Here is a 23,479-nt window from a genome sequence, read left to right on the forward strand (position 1 = left end):
ACGGAGTTAAAGAAACCAACAGAGGATGATAAAGCATGCAGGGACCAGCAACAGCAGGGAACTGTACCATTCCAAGCCTGACAGGCAAGTAAAGAGAACTGTGTGACTAGAAGGAAAAGTACCAGCAGACAGGAGTCGTGGCCCTACAGGAAAGCCACCATGCTTAAAACAGACTCAAGCATAAAGGAAGCAAGTGGCTAATAAATAGCCTGATATACCTCTTTTTCTACTCTCTGCTCTCCTGCCAGCGCTCCTCTTGGCCAATCCCAACCAATAGCCAAGGGGCAATGACACCTGCAGGAAGCGTCGACAAAGGGCAGCCTCAAGAGGCACAGAGCTGGCAGAAGAGACCAGAGAATGGATTCAGGGGAGGAGGGAATAAAGAAAATTACTACGCAGATGTGTTATTAAAAAAAAAGAGAGAGAGAATAGGGGATGAGAGGGGAGCTGAGTTATGTCGGATCAAACAGTCAAAGAAAACTTCTCCAAGGAGGCAATAACGGAGCAGAGACCTGAGAGAAGGGAGGGAGTGAGCCATGCAGATATCTGCTGAAAGACATCCCAAGAAGGATTGTCAAGTGGCAAGGTCCTGAGAAAGCAGTGAGCTTGTATTCTCTGAGGAATAGAGAGCAGGCCAGGGGACTTGGCGTAGAGTGAATAAAAGGGAGAGGGAAGGAGTTGACGTCAAGTTGGCGTCAGATCATGTAGAGACTGTGAAAAAAAATTTCACTCTCATAAACCACTGGACTGTTTGAGCAGGAGAAAGAAATGATGACTTAAATCTTTAAAGGGTCACTCTATGTCTGGATAATTAACTGGAGGGGGCAAGAGAGAAAGCAGAAATACCATTTAGGAGGCCGCTGAAATAGTCTGGGAAAAAGATGACTGTGTGTAGACTAAGGTGGTGGCAGGCAGGCAGTATCAGAAGCAGTGGTAATACTCAGGGTATAGTTAATGATAGAAAAAAATTGAACTTGTTGTAGTGGACGTGACAGTGGGAGAGCAAGAGGAGCATCAGAAATGCTCTTAGAGTTATGGCCTGAGCAACTCAGTGAATGACGGGCGCGGTGTGTTTATGCCTTTTGTATTCCTTTAAAATCATTTAAATTGACACTCAGAAGGGAGAGGAATCATTTGGTCAACCACTTGGAATGGAAAATTCGGATTTTTTTTAATACTCCAGAGCTGTGGGTCATTGGAATTTCCTTAGGAAATACTGTAAGGACTAAAAGGCAGACCCAGCCAGTGCCACTCCCAGGTAATGGTGCGGTTCCCTCATCGCTGCAAGGATCTGTACACTTATCTGCTCACGTTGCTAGTGTTGCTTGGAATTAAACTTCCCTCTACTACTTACTATCCATGGCACCTCAACTAAGTTATTATCAAATTCCTCTAAGTTTCAAATTTGTAATCTATTAGTTAGGCATCTTAGCAGTTCTTACCATATTGGGTTGTTTTGACAACTAAATGAGATAGTATCTACAAAGTACTTAGCACAGCGCCTGGCTCATTGTAAGCACTTAATGATAGTTAGTCATTATACTTATTTCCCATACTAGAGTTGTGTATATAATCTTCTTGGAGATAATTCACCACTGGATGCTTAAATATACTGGATACCATCAGTCCACAATCATCTAATAACGATTTTCAAAAGCCATACTATTTCTAACTCTCCAAGGCTCTGAAGAAAAACACGAACAAGGAAAGTGACATTTGTAGATTTCATTTGATTTTTTTACCTGCTATATTATAGTCCCCAAATGAAATTGCTATTACTGACCTTTGTAGAAAAGATACGGTTACTATGAAGAAAAAATGTAACACTAGATTTAACCTCCATCCACCCCGGCTTCAATTGCTGTGCTATCCCACAGTGTTTGTGAATTAGATATCAAATTGATTTATGCTGGAAAAAAAGTGTTACAAACCCAACAAACTTAAAATTGAACACAGGATTTGTTTCCTCTTTACTATTTGCCTCACTAGACTTCCTAACTCAGATCCAGTTCTTCCCAATTCCTTGTTAAAGTGCTAAATTTTACTAAAACCATTAGCTTTTCTCCGTATTCTCTGTGTCCCCCTCAATTCAGTTCCATACATCTAAAGAGCAAAACTATTGACATAGGTTCAAATAAAAGGGCTAGCAATCTTGACTTACACGTCCGGTGGCATTCAGCTCTCTTTAAATAAATAAGTAGAATATTTGTGACTTTGGGTTACTCCCATAAACCCTCACAGTGGCTTATAGAAATAAGGGCTCAAGAATCAAAAATGATGTAATAAAGTCCTAGTGTGGTAATGTTTACTCGTTAATAACATGAAGAAGATTTTTAAAAACACTTTTTCTTAAAATGACCCCAACACACACACACTCTCTCTCTCACAGCACAAATAGAAGTTAAAATAAATTTTCATCTTGAAAATTTTTAAAAGAAAACAATATAAGTATAAAGTGTAGAAAATGATCCTCAGTATTGAATACCAGAGAATGCTAGGTAAGATAAGCACTGAAACTGTTCACTGACCCTGGCAATACTAAGGCAGCCTAGAGGGTGGGAAGCAGAGGCAGATTGCAGTGGGTTGAAAAATGAATGAGAAGTGACAAAGAGGAGATAGCAGCCTTCTCTTTAAGGATGATTAACAAGGAGGGGGCTATGGTAGAAGCTTTGGCAGGACATGGCTTTAAGGAAGGGCTATTTTTTCATTTATTAATATTTTTAATTTTTCAAGATGTGTATAACCTGAATATATCTATACACTGAAAGGAGCCAATGAAGAGAGAAATTAAAGGTACAAACTGAGAGTGGAGAATTGAAGAACCAAGGTTTAAAAATAACGAGTAGTAGTACTCTTTACATTTTGAGCCTTCTTCTATAGAATATTCTGGCAAAAAAACAGACAACACAACTGCTAACTAAATAGTGACTTTTTGTCTAAAGAATAGAGAGGGCTAATTAGAAGGAATCCTTTTGGTTTTGAAAGCTAAGTCAAAAGAGTGTACTGAATTGATTGAGAATGGATAAACTTTGTTAAATGACTTCAGAATAGAAAATTTGGTATTTTAAATAATAAAAATATTTTTTAGTAAAAGCACGGTCTTTCACAAAGGATAAATGACTGCTTTAAGGATAAATGACTGCTATGGAAGTCATTTGTAAAAACATCAATAAATCACTGCAAATAGCTTGACATTTAAAGTGTTGGCAATTGCTAAAACTACTAGTTAATTGTTGCTGTTTGTAGAAAAGCCCCTTTTATTATAAAGCACCAAGGATGATTTTAAATGGATAACATGACAAAATTTAAAAGAAAAATAATTTGACCACCTAATTCTAATTTGACAGATTCTATGTACCTGCTGGTTGGTGATGAAATATGCTTTAGAATTAATTTTTCCTGAGGTTATTTACATGCTGAATCTACAGTACTCAGTGAATGCTTTACTATTAATATTTAATTTACAGTCTTGTTTCTGAAGGACTATGAAAAACTTTAATAGAACAAAATGGGGACACCTTTGCTCTAGAATCAGATAAACGTGGGTTTTAAATCGTCTTCATTCTACGGCCTTCGGCAATGACTCTAAGCCTCAATTTCTTCATCCATAAAATGAAGATAATAATAGGATGTTTTGCAAAGGTGATAGTGAGGGTCAAAGGATTAATCTACCACATGAAAAGGACTAAAAGCAGACCCCAGGCCCACGTTAGGCAACAAATAAGTAATAGTCATTTTTGGTAATATACACACAAATGAGAAATTTCTAATTCAGAGATAACAGCAACAAAGAGGTAAAATTAAAATGGGACGGAGAATTCTGGGTTGGGCTGGGCTTCTGCCAAGAGAGTCTACAAACAACAATAAAGAAGGGACAGTAACATTTGAAAGAAGTACTGCTGCCCCTCAAATACGAAAAACAATGCTCAGCAAAACGGAATTTTTCTATGAAATGTTACCATCAGAATTTAGTAATTTTGCTAGATGTATTATGGTTATACCCTAACTGTACTAGAAGCTTTAACGGACTTGCTGCCCCAATGGCTGCCTCTAAGAGTCCCCCGGGGTAGAGACAGCCCACACTCCTCCCCCATGCTACTATCAGAAATAGGAGATGGTAGATTTTAAATTTATGTTTTATGTTTATTTGATAAGACTTATTTTGCTGGCAAGTCGGAAAGAACTAGCATTCCTCAAATAATTAAAGGAATGCAATTCTTTTTATTTATGCTTTAGGACATTGTTTTACTTTAGGCTCAGTACACAAAAGGAGGTAAGCAAAATAAATGAGATTAGTGAAAGCAAATCTCTTATCACTATCAACTCCTAATTATCCAATTTGCAGCTTATTTGGAAAATATTTCTTTCAAGTTAACTGACAGTGTTTAGATTATTCTCTTTAATTAAGGTTGTGGTTATCAATTTCCCTTATTGGCAGCACATATTATACTTAAACACTCATTTGCTTATTAAATGTTGATTATTTAACAATTAATTACAGCAGACTTCTATGCGATTCATTATTACGACTGCTATTAACTCTTACTTTGCAGGTACATAGGAAGACATTTGAAAGCCAAAGCCATAATTCAAGACATCTGAAGACTGTGTGAGAAAGAGCTCCATTCCTAATGCAGATGCGAGTGTCTACCTAAAGAGCTGTTTGTCCTCCCATAATGCTTTGCAGGATTAAAGGTGGATGCTGGGCAGCTCCCCACCTCCTAGAAGAGAAGACTTTACGGAACGGCTAAGGTTTGGACTACATTGTTACACTGATGAGTCTTCAAAAACATAGAAAAAGTTGCTCCCAAGCCAAACAAAAAAGACTAGTGACATCCACAGCTTCAAGTATCTATTCTACTTCCTATGAGTCCAAAAAAAATCTAGATTTTATTTTCTTAAAGTTTTGTGGATAAAAATTGAGCTTTACAGAATAAAAATATTTTGCCTCATAACAAAAATCTCTTGACCAAATTTGTGGGTATTTGAGTGCATGTCTTTGAAAAAAATGCATAGGGCTTTTAAAATACAGTTCAATATAGTTTTAAAAAATCTAGTAGGATCCACATGAAAAGGTGTTCAACATCAGTAGCCATTAGGGAAATGCAAATTAAAACCAAAAGGAGATATCACAATATACCTATAAGAATGTCTAAAGAAAAAATAGCAATAATATGGAATGCTGGTGAGGATGTGGAGAAACCGGACCACACATATATTGCTGGTGAGAATGTAAAATGGTACAACCATGCTAGCGAAAGTGTAAAGGGAGTTTCTCTTTTTTCATGGCATAAAAATTTATATTTAGAATTAGCCAAATGGACTCAGTTTAGATGATTGCAATTGTTTGGCAACATCCAAAGCGTCATAGGCAGGAGCCAGTCAAACATATGCCTTCCTCTCCCATCAGGCCTGATCAGGGTGTTGACCTTGGCCACATCAATGTCATGGAGCTTCTTCATAGCCTGTTTGATCTGGTGCTTGTTGGCCCTGACATCCACAATGAACACAAGTGTGTTGTTGTCTATCTTCTTCCTGGCTGATTCGGTGGTCATGGGGAACTTGATGATGGCGTAGTGGTCAAGTTTGCTTCCCCTAGGGGTGCTCCTCTGCGGTTATTTGGGCTGCCTTTGGAGCCGCAGTGTCTTGGGCAGTCTGAAGGTGGGTGATATGGAGATCTTTTTTTTGTGGCTGTGGATGACTTTTAGCACTGCTTTCTTGGTCTCAAAGCCTTTGCTTTGGCTTCAGCTTTGGGTGGGGCAGGGACTTCCTTCTTCACTCTCAGTGCCATCTTTGTTGTAAGACAGTTTCTTACAAAACTAAACAGACACTTATCATACAACCAAGCATGTGCACTATTGGGCATTTACCTCAGAGAAATGAAAACTTACGTCATACAAAAAATCTATACGTGAATGTTAATAGCAGCCTTATTCATAATAGCCCCAAACTGGAAGCAACCAAGAGGCCCTGGGTTAAACAAACTGATATATCCATACCATGTGTACTAATCAGCTCAGGCCGCCATAACAAAATACCACAGACTGAGTGGCTTAAACAACAGACATGGGTTTTCTCACAACTCTGGATGCTGAACATCTGAGATCAGGGTGCTGGCATGGTTAAGCTCTGGGGAGAACTCTCTTCCTGGCTTCAGATGGCTGCCTTCTCACTGTGTCCTCAAGTGGCAGAGATAAAGAGATCTCTCTCTTTCTTCCTCTTCTTATAAGACCACAGCCCCGCTGAGTTAGGGCCCCACCCTTATGATCTAATTCAACCTTAGTTATCTCCTAAAGACCGTATCTCAGTCACATTGGGGAATTAGAGCTTCAACACATGAATTGGGGGGGACACAATTCAGTCCATAGCATCATGAATTCTATTCCACCATGAAACAACTTGGATAGATCTTCAGAGAATTATGCTGAGTGAAAAAAAGGCCAATATCAAAAGATTACATATTGTATGATTCCATTCATGTATCATTCTTGAAATGACAAAATTATAGAGATGGAGAACAAATTAGTGGTTGCCAGGAATTAGGGTGGTGTGTGAGAGGGAGGTGTCTTTTGATGAAACTGGTCTCTCTTGACTGTTGTGGTGGTCACATGAATCTACACATGTGATAAAATGACACTGAACTAAATATACACACATACAGACGCACACAAATGAGTGCATGTAAAACTGGTAAAATCTTAATCAGACTGTTGGATTGTGTCAATGTCAATTTTCTAGTTGTATTGTTGTACTATAGTTATGCAAGATGTTACTATTGGGGGAACCTGGATGAAGAGTATACTGGATTACTCTGTATTATTTCTTAGAATTATGTGTGAATATACAATTACCTCAAAATAAAAATTTTATTCAAAAGTTCCTAGAAAAAAATCTAATAAGGCTAATTTTATATAAGGCAATGTATGATGACAGGCTAGTTGTGGTTTTTATGTAAGATACTAACATGGTAGCTCTATATTGTGTCATCAATTCCAAACTTCTAAAAGTTTAAAGTCTACAGTAAGTATGGACCCTGCCTTTCTGGATTGCAATTCTTTTTGTCCCTTCTTTCCATCCTTCCTTCCTACCTTCCTTCTTGGAGTTGGGGTGAAGGAGAGGAGAAAAATATAGATAAAACGAGATAGGAAATTAAATTAAGTTTCAGTTCCTAAGAAAGAGGAGAAAGAGTCCTTAGCTCTTAATCTACTATAGTCTCAATAGGCTCTATGATAAATTCTCAGTTTCAAGCACACAGTAGGTGCTTAAAAAAGAAAAAAGGACTTTTTTCACTGTAATATAAATTGACAAGCCTCCCCTGAATCAGATCTTGAAATTTGGTAAAGGAAATCTACTGGATTAATTTTATAAGCAGTTTCTTAAATACATAAAGAAAATCAGTGGCTCTTAATAGCCTATCTAACCATCTATACATTAAATATTATTACATAATTTAAAATTATATAATTTTAAACAATTTAAAATATGATTAAAATTATGCCTTAATTTTTAAGGCCTTATAATTTTCTTTCTAACTCTGATAGTCATTGATATAAAAAATAAAGTGTGTTCTTAAAAACAGAAAAGTAATACTTTTCTGCATAAAAACTACCTGATTTCTAATTAGTGATGCTTTCCTAAGAGAGAGAAATTGGGCAGAGCAATAGCGAATCACTGAACTGAAAAAAAAGTGAGCACAAGATGATGCATTTTTTAAGATGTAATTCAAAAAATCTAATTTTCAGTTAGCTTTATTCTCCCTAAACTTTAGCAGTTTGGATCAATTCTTCTGAGACTCATTGGCCCTGATGCAATTAAAGTTTCCCTTTATCTTAACTTAGAGTCTTTCTTTACAGTGGAAATCTGCTTTCTGCAGTATAGCTACAAATCTTTTTTAAAATTTGTTTGGGGATTAATCCATTCACAAGTGTATGAGCCCATTTGTGTTATAAGTTTTTATTAGACATACTTTTCCAAAAGTAACTCCTATTATGTTCATCAGAAATAATGGTAAATGTCACCAACCTGATATCCTCACCCTATCAATATCAGACATTAAACAGACCCTCTGAATACCACAAACTTTACAAACACAGCAGCTGCAACTTAAACTTTAGGTGACTTTAAGATGAAAGGCTCTTACGGTATATGGTTTTAAACTTCTGAAGTGAAGAGGAAAGCTATCGACCTGAGGTCATGAAGAGACATCACGGTTCAGTTTGGCCCAAATTTGTGTAATAGCGTCATTAAGTAGATAGACAACGTATATGACTTAAATAGCCAACTGGGAGGTAAATCACTAGGATCTAATTAAATGAGAACCTAGTGATTTCCCAATTAAAAAGTCAGTTTCAGAACTATACGTGATGAGGTAGCTTGGAATCTCTTTACTAACGCACCTCAGGTCATGTGAAGCTATGGCTATGTGATCACTCAAAGATTATGAACTCGATTGTGCAGGACTTAAATTTGATTCCCTTTCCACCACTAATTAGTTATATAACCCTGAGCAAGCCACCAAGTGGTCTTGAGCATTGTTTCTTTATTTTGAAATAGGTAACAATATATGCTTATATTATTTTCTCCTTCCCTGACACCCCCTCTTTGTAAACCTGGTCTTCCCGTGGCCTCCCACTGCATAGACCGTGGTTGATTGGATCTGAGGTGCACAATATGACCTTTCAGCATATATTTATTTACTATGCAGGGTTTTAGGACAAAACCGACAAAAATCCATGTGTTCATGGAGCTTACATTCTAGTGAGGTGTCAAGAGGATAGAGAGATAAAATAAACAAATAGAAAAATATGTAGAAAAGTGCTAGGAAGAAATATAAACCATGGAGCAGCTTAGGGAATATTGGGAGAGGAATTGCAGTTTTAAATACGGTAGTCAGGAAAGGCCTCACTGAGAAGCTGACATTTAAGCAAAGATTTAAAGGAAGGGAGAGAGTGAGCCACACAGACATCTCAGGAAAGAGCATTGAAGTCAGGAGGAAGAAGCACACCATTAAGAATGGCCCTGCCATATGAGGAACAGCAAAAAGTTAGTGTAGCTAGAGCCAAGGAAACAAGATAAAGAGTAAAACGTTATATGATCAGAAAGGTAATGGGAAGGGTGCATGTGACACAGAATCTTGTAGAATGTCGTAAAGAAATTTAATTTTACTAGAAGTGAGATAGGAAACCTGACTAGAGAAGTGACATGATCTGACCTAAGTTTTGAAGAGATGATTCTGCTTTCTATACTGAGAATGGACTGTAGGGAGATAGGCAGGTGCAGAGATGAATAACCCAGGCAAAAGAACATGGTGGTTTGACTTCAGCGGTAGTGATTGTAGGACAGATCACTGAGCAGCCATCATATTCTAGGTGTTATTGGGACATACAGCCATCTGATCTGTGTGCTCAAAAAGCATTCAGTAGATCTTTTCTATATTTTTTTTACAGATCTGGAAAATTTTAGGGGTGCGTGTGTGTGTATATTTTTCCTTGTGATGAAGAAAACCACTCAGGAAAATGATATAACTTGCAAAGATTGAATACATGTTCTTTCTATTCACTTAGGTATTTTTCAGAAAATAGTACTTGAGGCCACTGAATGACTGCCGGTCATCTTCAGGGATATTTAAGTGATGCTCTGTTTTTGTACTTTGAAAAATGACCTGGAACTAAAAAGGTATATGAAATAATATGGGCTTTTTCTTTTCTTAACTGTTACCCTCCAGTGTCCTTTTACTCAGAGGTAAATGAAAGCAGCTTTCTCAGGTACAACAGAACCCATTTATACCATAAAATGTGTTGATTCAAGAAATAACCCTGGCGATCATATTGGTAATAGCATTCACGTAAAATTTGATTCTTAAAAGATGAGTACATTCAGCCATAGCTTTTCCTCCTTCTTCCTCCCTCTCTTTCTCTGTAAGCTCCTAAGTTTGAGCTAAAGAATCTATTTTTCTTTGTAAATAGCAAAGGAATAGTCAAGACAGTCACTCTAGTTGCCTGTATTTAAGATTAATTTTTAAAAGAGATATTGGTTATGTGTTACTTATATAATAAATAAATAACTTATTGAATCCCATGATTCACCATCAATAGTGAGTGCATCCTGCCATTAGTGATCACATTTTCTTATCCATTTGTCTGTTCGCTCTTTTGACTGGCCAGCTAACGACACACACATACAGACACATCTGTGGGCTGGTTTCCCGAAGGAAAGCACATAACTAACAATAGTCAAATCAAATGATGCAAACTGCTCTTATCTAACTAAATTTAAGCTAAAACTTATGAACGTTGCTTTTTATTATGATGAATTTCAAATATTTCAGAAGTTGACTGACAGCTAAACTCCCATATATCCCATATGTATGTTTCACCAATTATCTTCTCATGGCAATGTTGGCCATGTGTATATACTCATATACTCACCATCATGAATTACTTTGAAACAAATCCCAGACTTCATATCATTTCATCCATGTATTTAACATAATGCATTTTTAACATATAAAGAACCTTAAAACATAATCCCAATGCCAAAAATATACCTAGAAATAATTAACAATTAGTCCCTTATATCATCAAATTTTCAGCGAATGTTCAAATTTTCAGATAACTCATATGAATTAATTTTTGTAGTTCATCTGTTTGAATCAGTATCCAAATAAGGTATATGCATTGCTATGCGTTAGATTTTTAAAAATCTGTTTTAATCTATAGGCTCGTCCTCCATGTCCCTCTTGTTTGTTCCCTTTCCTTGCATTTACTGTTGTTATCGGTGGTGGTGGCATTGCAGAAAAACTTGGATCTATTTCCAAAAAGAAGAGCTAACACAAACTGGAGCACCTTCAAAGAAGAGCACTCAGGATGGAAAGTGGACTCTACGCTCTGTTATGGAAAATGACTAGAAGACTTAAGAAAACAAAAACCAAGAGACCAGTGGATTCAGATAGATTTAACGGCTATCTTCAAACACTTTAAAGTCAAAATAAAAATTAGCACCAAGGAGTAGGCTGATGGGTGGAATCCGTTTGGAGACAGATTTATAGCAACATAACTGTTGAACAATTAGGACCATCAAAAGAAAAACTGGGCACCTCTAAAGCATGAATCTTTGTCATTTAAACGATTCAAGTATACCTTAAAAGAATCACAGAATTTCTTTTAAAATGATGAAAAACAATAATTGCTGCCTGTGTCTCAGAAAAAGCTAGAATTCAGGCAAACTTTATGTTTCCTTCTTAATATTATTTTCTCTTCTTGGTCTCACTTTTATTGTCCTCTTATGATAGTCATCCATGATTTATGCTCCTACCTATCTCCCCCCAACCACATACACACACCTTGCACACATTACTTGTAGCAGTAAATGGATTAGTAAAATGGTTGTCAATGTTCTGCCCCACTCTCGATTTTTCTAAATTCCAAATTTAAGTCTCATGAAAGAGCATCTGTTTAGTGGAATCCAACTTATCCAGAACTGTATGAGCTAACACACTTGATGGGACTGTCAAGTCAGAATAACATAAATCAGAAATCTTATTCAGTAGTAAACTAGTAATAATTTCAAGGACACAGACAATGAAAAGCTTCAGATCAAGCAGAGAGAGAACCAGATATCAGGGACAGCTCCCCAAGTCCTTCTTTCTCATGTCAGACGAGCACCTCTGGCCAGAATAGATGAGGCTCTAAGTAAGGTCGTTCCTCACACAGCAGTGAGTGTATAAATTCTGCAACATCTTCTTTTTGTACCCCAGATAGTTCTACAGTTTAGGTGACATTCCTTACCGATTGTCACGTCTTACAGATGCAGGGTTATATTTACTTGAGCTATAGGATCCTTAGCCAGCACATCATGCGGAGGGCACCTCAGAGGTAAGGTCTCTTCCTCCTACCATATATCCTTAGTCTGTTTACCTGGAAGCCCAGTTGACAAGGAGCATACACTCTGGCCGTCTGCCTTTTCTTTCTCCCAGGTGCATTCTCCTAGTGAAGGGAGCAAAAGGATGGCAGACCACCAGTTTTAGTTTCTTCCTCCCACTTTAGCTTTAGGGGTTTGGGGAAAATGTATATTTTCAGCTCTCCAGAGTCTGCAGCATAAGAAACACTGTAGATCGACATTGAAATGTTTAGCTAATAAATTATACTCCACTATAATTTTTTTCAGTTTATCTTTATTTATCTATGTGAGTGTTTAAATCCTAGCTCCAATTCTGTTTCCTTCAACGTGGACAGTCATGAAGACAGTACCCTGTATGCATCTCACTCACCTTTCATTTCCTCCCATCACCTGAAAGACACAATTAGCATTTTACTGCATGTTGCCCTATTTTGTAATTGCCTATACCATATGCTTTAGCACTTTAAGATAAAGCATATTTAACTTGCTACTATCTTCCACTTTTAGTATTATAACAGTATAGATATTCAATGCAATATCTGTTGATCAAATGCAAATGATATTCCTCTAATTTTAAGTGTTTAGTGTCCTGCTCTCTATTTGTCGTTCTGATAGGTGGTTTTGAAGAGTCCACCAATCTTACAAGTTTTAACAACTGCTTCTTATCCACAAACTATTTTTAATTAAAGAGAGTCATTTTAATTGTGGAATATTCACTCATGTCAGGCTACTACCATTGTTAATGGAGCTCAGCTCTGATGGGAAAAAACAGACACCGGGAGAGAGGCGTTTACACAAAACTAGGATAATCTGCTTCATTCCTCTCCTTCAGGGCTGTGGTCTGAGGCAAGCTCTTTTGAAAATAATAAAATAACATGTCATGTTTCCCAATTCTGTTTCTCTGTCATCAACAGCTCCTTCTGTGTCACATACTCTCCTCCTGAGTTTCACTGCTGTAAGACACCCAAAGAAAAGTGGGAGAGGTAGATGGCGAAGAGGATTCCAGGATCTCTTCTGCCCTTAGTCTTAGATTCCTTATTAGAGTCCTCAGCAATCCCTCACTCTACTTAAAAACCTTGTCATTGGCTATATTCAAGTGCTTCTTCCCAGGTTCCTGGTCTTTTCTTCTCTTTGCAGAAAGAACTTATGGGAGAAGACAACAACCTACTAAGATATGACCTTCTCTTTCTCCTCTCTGCTCTCTGACTGCAGCAAATCACCAGGCCCTACGACTCACACTTGGTGCACATCTGCATGATCAGTATCTTCTTAGATAATAAAAAAATAGCAAAGACAAAATAGCTTACATTTCTTTGCACTTGCTGTATATCAGGAACTGTGTTAAACCCTTTACAGGAGTTAGCTCATTTAATCATACTAACGATTAATTGAGGAAGTTATTATCTCCATCTTCCCGATGAAGAAATGGCCTTCAGAGAAGTTGAAAAAACTTGTCCAGGGTCTTCCTGCTAAGCAAGGATTTGAACACTGGAGTGTGAAATAACACTGCCCACACTCTCAACTCTTATGCCATTTTGCCTTTCTAACAAAGAGGCCACATCTGCTTCCCAGATATGTTACTTTCCTGAACACATCAGTATCAGAGGCACACGTGAACTGAGCACAGCAGTCAAAGCTACCTTTATTCTCTCCAGTTGTCACATAAGTCTTTGTGCTCCAGCAACAGAAACAAAATCACCCTCAGTCTTTTCTCTCTAAGCTTTTTTCTAAAACTAAAATTGAAAACTCAATGGAAAAAATAAAACAGCTCTCATCACTTTCCTCCCAAAGCTAGATTCCTCAATCAAGGGTAACCAATATTTTCTTTTTTCCCCTACAATCCTCTGACATTATTAAGGTCAACATAGAGTATAATAAAATCTGACTTCTCTCTAACTTTATTTCTAGACTAATTTAGGAAGGGCAAAATCAGAGAAGCATAAATTTTTAAGGCTCCCAGTTTTGTTCCTAAATTTTGAAAAATCTGCATATTTTATGAATATCTCAGCTGTATTTTAAAAAATTATTCCCAAGAATAAGACTTGCTATTGTCTGAGTTTAATTTGTCTTGTGATAAAACTTGGAGACTGCTCATGCCACTACCAGGGCTGCACTTCTTAGCCACCTCAACCCATTTGATTTGCTCTTAACTCTCCTGGGGGGTAGAATCATATCAGGATTATCTTAGTCCAAAAATCATGCCCTTAAAAATTATTTATTTTTCCTCTCTATAATTTCTGTTGAGCCATCAGTATTATCAATTTTTTTCTATTTATTTTCTTTTCTAAATTACCCTCTTTGTTCTGGGCTATTCATCTTTCATTAAGCCAGAAAAAATTGACATCCTTCTATGTGCCAGACACAGCAAACAAACCCAAATTCCTCCCTGACAAACTTAGAGTCTATAGGTAAAGACAGATAACTAGATAAGTAATTATAAGACAGTGTGACAAGGGGTAGGAGAGGGGCATTACATAAGAAAGGATCCTGATTCCATGGCACAACACCCATCTCAGTCTATAAATGTGCGTCATGTACTGAGGTCTCCTTGCCGGTCATCTCAAACTCATAAGTGTTACATTGTTTCCAGTACCAGACATGTTAGAGGGGAATTTGCAAATAGCTCAGATATTTAGTCTAGTCTCCTCTTTCTGTCCAAATTTGCTTTTTAAAGTTACTCCAGAGTAGATAGCTACTCTTAGTGAAAAGAGAATGACATCCTTCTTTAGGCAATTAAAATGTCATTTGGTTTTGCTTCTTTTGGCTAAAAATTTAGTGGATAATCCCACATCAGAAACATAAACTTGTAAGAAATATTTATTTTGAGTTGCTTCTATTTCTCATTTTCAAAATGTTGTTTGTAGAATTTTTCTTTATTAATTTTTTGAAGAAAGACAAAAGAAAAAAATAAAAATGACATTCATAATTTTACTACCTTGAGATAATCTCTGTAGATATTTTGTTCTGGATGCTTCCAGCATATTCTTAGATAAATACATGTAAAAGATCATTTAATAGAGAAAATGCAGTCACACTGTAGGGCCTATAAATTCACATATATTCTGTATACGAATTTAGATGCTATATCTTCATTGAAAAGTGTTAATGTTAATTCCAAGATAGTTTACAACATAAAAGTCAAAAGAGTAAATATTTTTCAAAAATAGGATATTTTTGATGAAAAAAAGAGAATACTTCCAAGATGTATTTTAAAATGAATTTATAAAACAGAAAGCACTAGCTTCAAAAGAGTTGCTGAAACTCTTGTGTCCTGGAAAACGCAGTAAGCAGGTTTTCCCTGTGTGGGTCAGCGTGAATGAATCCCAGCCCTCTTCTTTTCTCTTCATTTAATCTTGGCACAGCATTCAATATTGTGTCCTGAGCTGTCTCATATTGCCTCTTGGATGTTCCATCAGCTTTCTTATCTGACCATGATGAAGATGGAACTCCTCATATTTCCTTCCAAATCCTTGCTTCTTCCTAATTACTGGTAAAGTCATCATTCTTTCTAGTGTAGCCTTTTTCAGACAGTGAATTTTAACATTTTAAGGAATTCTAAAGGCAAGGTTTGTGTATAACAGACAAAAATGATACAAGGTTGATGATGGAGCAGTAAAATAAATTCGTTAGTCCAGTTGCATAACGATAAATTATGGGTTTCTAAGTCTATAGGCAATATTTTAAAAGATGGTCAAATTGAGTTAAATGGAATACGCAAACGCACACATCCATGTAAAGAAAACACAGGAGGAAGTTCGTGGGCTAAAGCACGGGGTTTCTATTCTTCTAACCCATGCTGTCCTTGTTTAAATCTCAACAAGTTTGAAGAAACCACTATTCAGTAAACTGGCACGTTCATTATATTTTAAAGGAGCTTCTATGTTATCAAGAGAAAGGGACTAAAGTTTTTACTGATTCAATTAGCAATATGTCCAAAATAAACATAGGTAAATAAAATTTCATGAAACACAGTCTTTATATTCAGTGTTTATTCATGGTAACATGGTTACTTTGAAATTCTGATAAAATTGTTACTTTATCAGTCTGCCTAGGATTCTTTTTCTTCTGGAGTATTTAGAGAACAAATATTTTAAAATAAGAAAAAACAAGGAGGCCTTACCGGAAATGGAAAATTTCTGAGTCCTAACATGGTCATCTTGAGAAAAGCCCCAACAGGCCTGGTCCAAAGAAAACTTAATAGTATTGTAAGTCTTCCCTAGAAATGTCAGGAAGACTATTCTTCCAAAATATATTAGAAGTTGATTAAATTGCTGTCATCGTCAAAATAAAAATGGAAATGTCTTAAAAATTAAAATTAAGGCAGTTTTTTAAAAAAATTATAAATAACTATAGGTATAAATCAGAAAAACTTGAAGTACGGAAGAAATTGGAAAGAGTTGAAACATTTTTCAACCTCAACAAGTTCCAATTTACCCTGCTAAAATTGCACAAAGGAGGAAAATATTACTGCAACTTTAAAAATAAAATCTATAAGGTAAACTGGAATTGGAGACAAACAACAAAGTTTCAGTCACCTAAAAACCATGATTTACACGTTATTTTTCTATTTTTGTTTTTTTTACCCCCAAAATATTAGGGATGAAGCTAGTGATTAGTCTTCACAGTTTTTCAAAGTGTGCTCCAAGGACCACATGAATCATAATCACCTGGTGGGCTTGTTAAGCCCATAAAGTCTCATGTGTAACTAATATTTAACAATTATTTAGGACAGAGCTATAATGAAAAATAAGGCATGAAAAGAATGGTAATCAAGAGCTCAAATTTCTTCCACATGACACATATTGATTAAAGCCAGCCCTAAAAAAGTAGGGAACTATGCTCAGTTCTAAACTCCAGTAATGTTGAAGGATGTGGAAATTCAGAGAAGGTCAAAGAAATGATTAAAGGTTGTAAAACTGGGTTTCTGCTCTAACCCCAGAAGTTAAAGGCAAAACCCTACCTCTATTGTATGATTTGCAAGAGGTCAAAAGTTCTGCTTGTGCTTAAAAATAAGTTCCTCCTCCTCTCTCTCTCCCTCAATTGCAAAATATTTGCAGTCTTCTTTTAACGTTTTTTAAGTTTGCATTACCATGTGAATTTTTCCCAGTAAAAAGAGGAGGGAGTTTTGTCAGACTAAAGGAAAAGATGTCTATTCACTATGCTAGTGGCGTGGTTCCCAAAGCAGCCATTAGCATCCCCTGCCCTCAGATATTTCCTCCCCAGGCTGCCCTGCTGTGGAGCCTGGCACCGCTACCATATGAATCCTTTCTTTAGACGGAGACATTTTTGCGGCTGGGGGATTTTCTTCTTGGCAACATTCATGAGCATTGCCATTTTGGTACAGCTCAACAGTGTTTTTCAAACCTTAACATGTATAGGAATCACCTGGGGATCTTGTTAAAATGCAGATTCAGGTTCAGTGGCTGGAGTTGGAGCCTAAGAGTGTGCATTTCTAGCTAGTTCCCAGGTGAGGCTGACACCACTGCTCCATGGCCCATCGTAATGCTATTCACTTGTGAGCACACAGTTTATTAATAACAACTTCCATCAGAGAAAAGCTCCCTACAGGATCCAGAATGAGCCTGTGATATTTTATTGCATTAAAGAGGGCTGACAGATGTCCTAACTGGGGACAGTAGAACAGGCCTGTCCTAAAGGGGCTGCTCCCGGATCTTTTGGGGGGCTGTGGAGGCCCAGAGAAGAGGCCGAGCTGACTTTGCCAAAAAGCAGGAGTGACGGGGAATTTTGAGGTCACAAAGCACTAATTTCACTGCCAGCACAGTTTTCTAGCATTGTCATCATTCAGAGAAATTGGATTCATGCTAGTAAGGGAGCACTAACAAAATTATAGAGACCCAGCTATTGTCTTTTTTATCTTTTGGAGGAAACAAACATTTTTAAAGACAACCTAAAGAACTTTCTTTTTGTATTTTTCACTTGGGGTTTATCAGACTTAATTTTGCCTTAAGTATTGAATGATGTTAACTTTATTAATATTAATTAGTGAACAAAATTTTAAGCTTAATAATCATGACTTGTATTACAATTTTTGTTTCTTGTCGATCTGAATGGTAATGATCACACAGTTTTGCCGGGTGGAACAAGAATATGAATTTTATCTCGCATGATAAACTTTGGCAACATGTGCCAAAGATTATATATCCTCTTAGCTACAGAAAACTCCTTTCCTCTCATTCTACACAAAATAATTAAGTTCAAACACATTCTATTGACTGGGATAACAATTGAGATGTGGCTAACTTCTATGGGAATTAGAATATCCAATTGTACAATTCTTTGACTTTTTGTTTTTGAGGAAGATTGGCCCTGAGCTAACATCTTTTGCCAATCCTCCTCTTTGTGCTTGAGGAAGATTGTCACTCAGCTAACATCTGTGGCAATCTTCCTTTATTTTATTTGGGATGCTGCCACAGCATGTCTTGACAAGCGGTGCTAGGTCCGCACCCAGCATCTGAACCTGCGAACCCTGGGCTGCCGAAGCAGAGCCTGCGAACTTAACCGCTAAACCACTGGGCTGGCCCCTTCTTTGACTTTCTAATAATAATGTGACTATAGCAATTCACTATATTATTTAAATCACTATATTATTTAAAATAGTAACAGAACTAATTCTACTTATTTTTGTACAATTATCCTATTTCCCCCCCACATCATTTTGTCTTTGTAAGTCAAAATTCAATTCTATCAGGTGTACTTAGTTATTTGTACTGACAATGCCAAATAAAAGATGTCTGTGCTAAGAACTTAATCCCTAGGTAGTATATTAAAAGATAGAAAACAAAACAAAAACAGAAATGTGGAAAAAATTCCTATCTTGTTTTAAGTGCTTAAAATAAAAAAACGTAAAATTAAAAATTAGTCTTCTCCCAGTCTTAAAGTGGCTAAGTCTCTTCTGTATTAATAATCTTTCTTTTACTATATCAACTTGCTATAAAATAGATAAGTAAGATAAATTAAGGTGCACAGAAAGGGTAGATCGTTCATACTGAATTCCTTCCCAAAAGCAGTGGAGACAGAAAAGGCCTGATGAAGGAACACCACACCCACGATACAATGAAAATGACCAGAGGCTTCGAAAACACTCAATCAACTGATAGAACAATCCTGTGTTGCCTTCCTCAGCGCTGTGAGGATCCTTAGGTTCTGCAGATAGTCCTGCACCTAGCATTCTTTGAAATATTGGCTAGAAGTGAAGTTATGGCCTCAGAGGCGCCTCCCAGTCAATAATCTTACAGAGGCAGCCTTATTGATTCTTTAGTAATTTGACCAGTTCAAGTGCAATCATCCATTTCCTCAAGCCATTTCATCCTTTTCCACTGTGTAGGTGGAGACCAAGCAACTGCCAGAGAATGAAGCCCAGCTTGCAGGGGTGATTTGATGTAGCCATGGACTCAGCACGAGCAGAAAAAAACCCCCCAAAAACCCTACAAACAGATGGTATCATTAAAATATGGTTGCCAAGTAATTATACAGTACAATTCTTTCAGGAGAGAATAATGGCCAATCGATCTCTGTACCAAAGCAAAATTGGAGTGGTTTTTGAATGCGACATTTGAAGTCAGTCTAGAATGACTTCTAAGCTCAGCTTAATAGCACCATTATCTTAGACACCCCTGTAAGTCTCAGTTCTCTCATAATTGAAGTGGTGATAAAAATAATTCCTACCTGATAATATCTGAGAACCAAATAAGATAATTTCTGAAAATTATATCACATACAATGCTGGATCATGTAAACTCACTATTTATGTCTGAGCTGTTACTGTATTCCCTCAATTATGAGAAACCATTCCTTGTAGAATACATTTTCAGTTTAATAAAAGCTTTTCAAGTATACTGTCTTATATTTATACAAATATGTAAAATGAATCCCAATTTCAGAGAAAATTATCCTGATTAAAAAGTATTAGAATGAAATAAATTTGCAATTATCATTTGGAGTGCCCACTTCTGTTTTATTTATTTATTTTATGGAGGTCACATTGGTTTATAGCATTATATAAAATTCAAGTGTGCATCATATTTCAACTTCTGTATAGACTACATTGTGTTCACCACCTTACCACTTCTGTTTGAATACACTGTCTCCAGGAGAGTCACTTAAAAACATGTATGAATGTGTGTGTGCATATGTGTGTGTGTTTGTACACTCGTATATTTATATTAATTACAAAAATAGTTAAATACATAGTAAGAAGCAAGAAAGAATTGCAATATTAAAGAATAAGACTATATCTCAGAGAATAAAAAAAGGAAAATATCTAATGACATTGTTCAAGGACATATGTATTGAGCTCTCATTCACTACTATCATACTGGTAGTTTTTACATTGCTCAGATTCAATTCTTAATTGTAAGTCATCATAGCACAGTTTTTTGAAGTCATCTGTTGACTGGCAAATCTGTTGGTTTAAACCTCTTCATTCAGTGTATACAAAACATGTGTCGTCTAAGACATGGAGTAAGAAATTTTATACTGCATAAAATAAACTACCAATATTCCTACATCCTGACAGGGATAGTTGGGAGACAAATATTTGTTTGCCAAACTAAAACTCCAGAGCTGCTGCATGGTGGATGGTTATATTCATAGATGTAGGTTTTCCCATGTTTTTAAAATCATTTATTTAACAAGGGAGTAGAAGTTCAGAATTACAAAAAAATGCAAATATGACTTAGATATGGAAATATCTTTTCTGCAAGGTAAGATGGTACAGTAGGAATTCTGAAAGATTTATAAAAGCTACATATGCAACTGGCCCTAACAAATTAATTCAACCTTCTCCTTCCACTTTCCTCAGCATCCCAGTAAATGAAAACCTGTTATGTGACAATGACAGAAGTAAACACAGATTTAGATAAAGGTGCTGTAGGAGCCTTCATCCATTTAAAAAAAAAAAATCCCATGTATAAAAAGGCACATATCAAGGATAAATCTAAAATGATAAACTTTCTCACAAAGGAGCCTTGCTTCTTCATCTCTCTGTACAAACACACATTATTCTCTCTCTCTCTCCCTGGCCCCTGCAAAATGAGTTGCAGCAGAACACAAATTATTTTCCCCTCTAGTGGCAGAAAAGCCTACTGAAGGAATATGACTCACAAAAGGTGAATCAAAGGTGAAAAAACAAAACACAATGAAATTAGCATCATTTAATGCCATGTTAAAGAAAATGCTTGGTGGATGATAAAGATGTGTAACCAAGGATGAATATTTTACATGTATTGATAACATATAGTTTCTTTATGGCCAAAGATAACACAAAGTACACAACAGAACAGACAAGTAAGAGGAGTGACACTATTATCATGTATCTTCATAATTATTCCCATTTTTCCAAATAGTAAACATTGGCCAAACAACCTCCAAGTTGAGGCATTGTGTTATAGGAAGAAGCCGTGTGGTAAAAGATGACATACAGGGCCAGCTTTGTGGGCATACAACCTGTGGAGTCACACATGACCTCACACTCAGAAAAGCCCCATGCTGAGTTTAATGCTCTGCTATTGCTGTCTTGTTTAAAACTTGAACTTCGGTTTTGTAAGTGAAGTCTGATGGAACAATGAAGCAGGAGCTTGAGCAAAGCAGACATGTGTAATATGTGTATCCATCATTCCTTGTTGCTCCATTCTCATATGGCATTTGCCACATCCCCTGAGCATGGAATTCTGGTATACCCAGGGTACATGGGGGTTCAACAAGTCTCAAAGTGAGTACAAGGTAAGTGTCTACATCTATGACTGAATAAGCGGGGGCACTGACAGCCCTGAGAGGCTTTTCATTTGAACCGGGATTCGCTTTAAATGCAGATAGAAAGCCTTCTAAGAAACACGACTGACTAGAACCTCAGTCTATCTTCCCTTAATTGTGTTTCTTCCTACTATTAGCCAAATATTTGTGCTGAAAATTATGACATAGAAACAGAGGGTAAGTAGGGTGACCGTAGTTCCTTTTCCTTTCATCCATCCTTACTAACCAGTAAGGCAAGGGTAGAGAGCGTTGTTATAACCACCACCGATAGTCTGATGACTTTCACATCTGCCCAGCCCAGAACTCTCACCTATGCTCTACTTTCATATATACAACTACCTACTGGACATCTCCCCCTGCATCCCTATATACCCCTTAAAATTATTAGATCTAAATCAAAATCACTAACCCCCCCCAGCCTTGTCAAAGTATCCTTTGTTTTTCCCATTTTAGTTCAGAGCTCTATCATATCCAGTCATTCATGCCAGAATCTCAGGCTTTTTCTATATTCCTCCCTCCATTTCACCCTCCACATCCAATCAAACACCACATTCTACCAACACTATCTCCTAAAATCCTTTGACCCTTCCCTTATTTTTCCTCTATCCTTTATGATTTTTGAGCTCACACCCTTCTGTTTGACCTGGATTATTATTTGTTTTTATTATTATTGCACTCCAATTTATCCAAGTACTATGCTGTCTGAGTGATATTTCTAGGTGGCAAATTGGATCAGATTACTTCCATGCTAATAAAATATATTAATAATTCCTCACCAGTTTCAGAGACAAAGTCCAGTATCTTTAATTTTTCTTATAAGCATCTTTAGGTGAAGCCTCTGTGTTTTTCTCCACACCTGTATCTTGCCTTTCGCCGTTGCATCCTATGCTCGAGCCACATGAAGCTGCTTAAATTTCCTACACTTGCTTCTCCCTCTCTTCTCCACCATTTGTACACACATCTCCAGTGTTTTTCCAGCTAAAATTTTCAGGCTAATTCCTATGTCACCTTATCCACCTTATCGGGTTATTAGAATACCTGACTGAATTGTTGGCAAATAGTTTAGTTCCATGATCTTATGGTAAGCCTTATTGATAAACTGGCTTAAGGTCTAGGATATTTTGGCTTAGTTCAGAATTTATCACAGCAAAATGTGTTCAGTGCAGTAATAGAGATGTAGTATCCTGTGACTCTCTCCAGGGGAAAGCAGGAGTGAGGACAGGTTCGTAAGAGGGTGACCTATGAATTGAGTATAAAAGGTTAAGTAGGCGGGATCAGCAAAACAGAATAGAGCTGTTGGGTTGATAAAGGCATTCTCTGCAGAGAAACAGAATACACAGAGGTACAAGAAAGCAGGGCACGTGGGGGAATTTCATACAGCTCAGAATGGCTGGACCATCCTATGTGTGGAGATGGGCATGAAGAAAGAGAATGAGTTCAAGAGATATTTAAGAAGGAGAATTAAGAGCATTTGGTGAATACTTGAATAAAAGAAGTAAGAATAAAAATGAGTTGGTCATGAATATACCACTTCAAGTTTAGTCTAAAAGGTAGGTCATTAAGCCAACCACTGAGACTACATAGGTATTGAGAAATGATGAGAATAAGAAAGATGAAAATTTAGGAACCTATAGAAACCCAGGCAAAGATGGCCAATAGGTTGTGGGGGTGGGAATACTGGAGGTTTTAAAATGTTATAGGAATATTTCAATATTTCAGCAACTTGTATAAACAATGCTGCTGAATAGCAATTGAATATCAGTATCAGTCAGCCTATAGAGTTTATCTCATTATTCCTCAGTGCAAATTT

At 36.8% G+C, this 23,479-nt stretch overlaps 1 protein-coding gene and 1 pseudogene across 1 annotated transcript in view; both read right to left on the minus strand.

Moving 5' to 3' along the window:
- The window catches only part of GRID2 (glutamate ionotropic receptor delta type subunit 2), a 1,371,230-nt gene that overhangs the window by 568,271 nt on the left and 779,480 nt on the right, over positions 1–23,479 (minus strand). The window lies entirely within an intron of this gene.
- On the minus strand, positions 5,311–5,791 carry LOC138923546 (large ribosomal subunit protein uL23 pseudogene; annotated as a pseudogene).

Source organism: Equus caballus, chromosome 3, assembly GCF_041296265.1.
Source record: "Equus caballus isolate H_3958 breed thoroughbred chromosome 3, TB-T2T, whole genome shotgun sequence".
Lineage (NCBI taxonomy): Eukaryota > Metazoa > Chordata > Mammalia > Perissodactyla > Equidae > Equus > Equus caballus.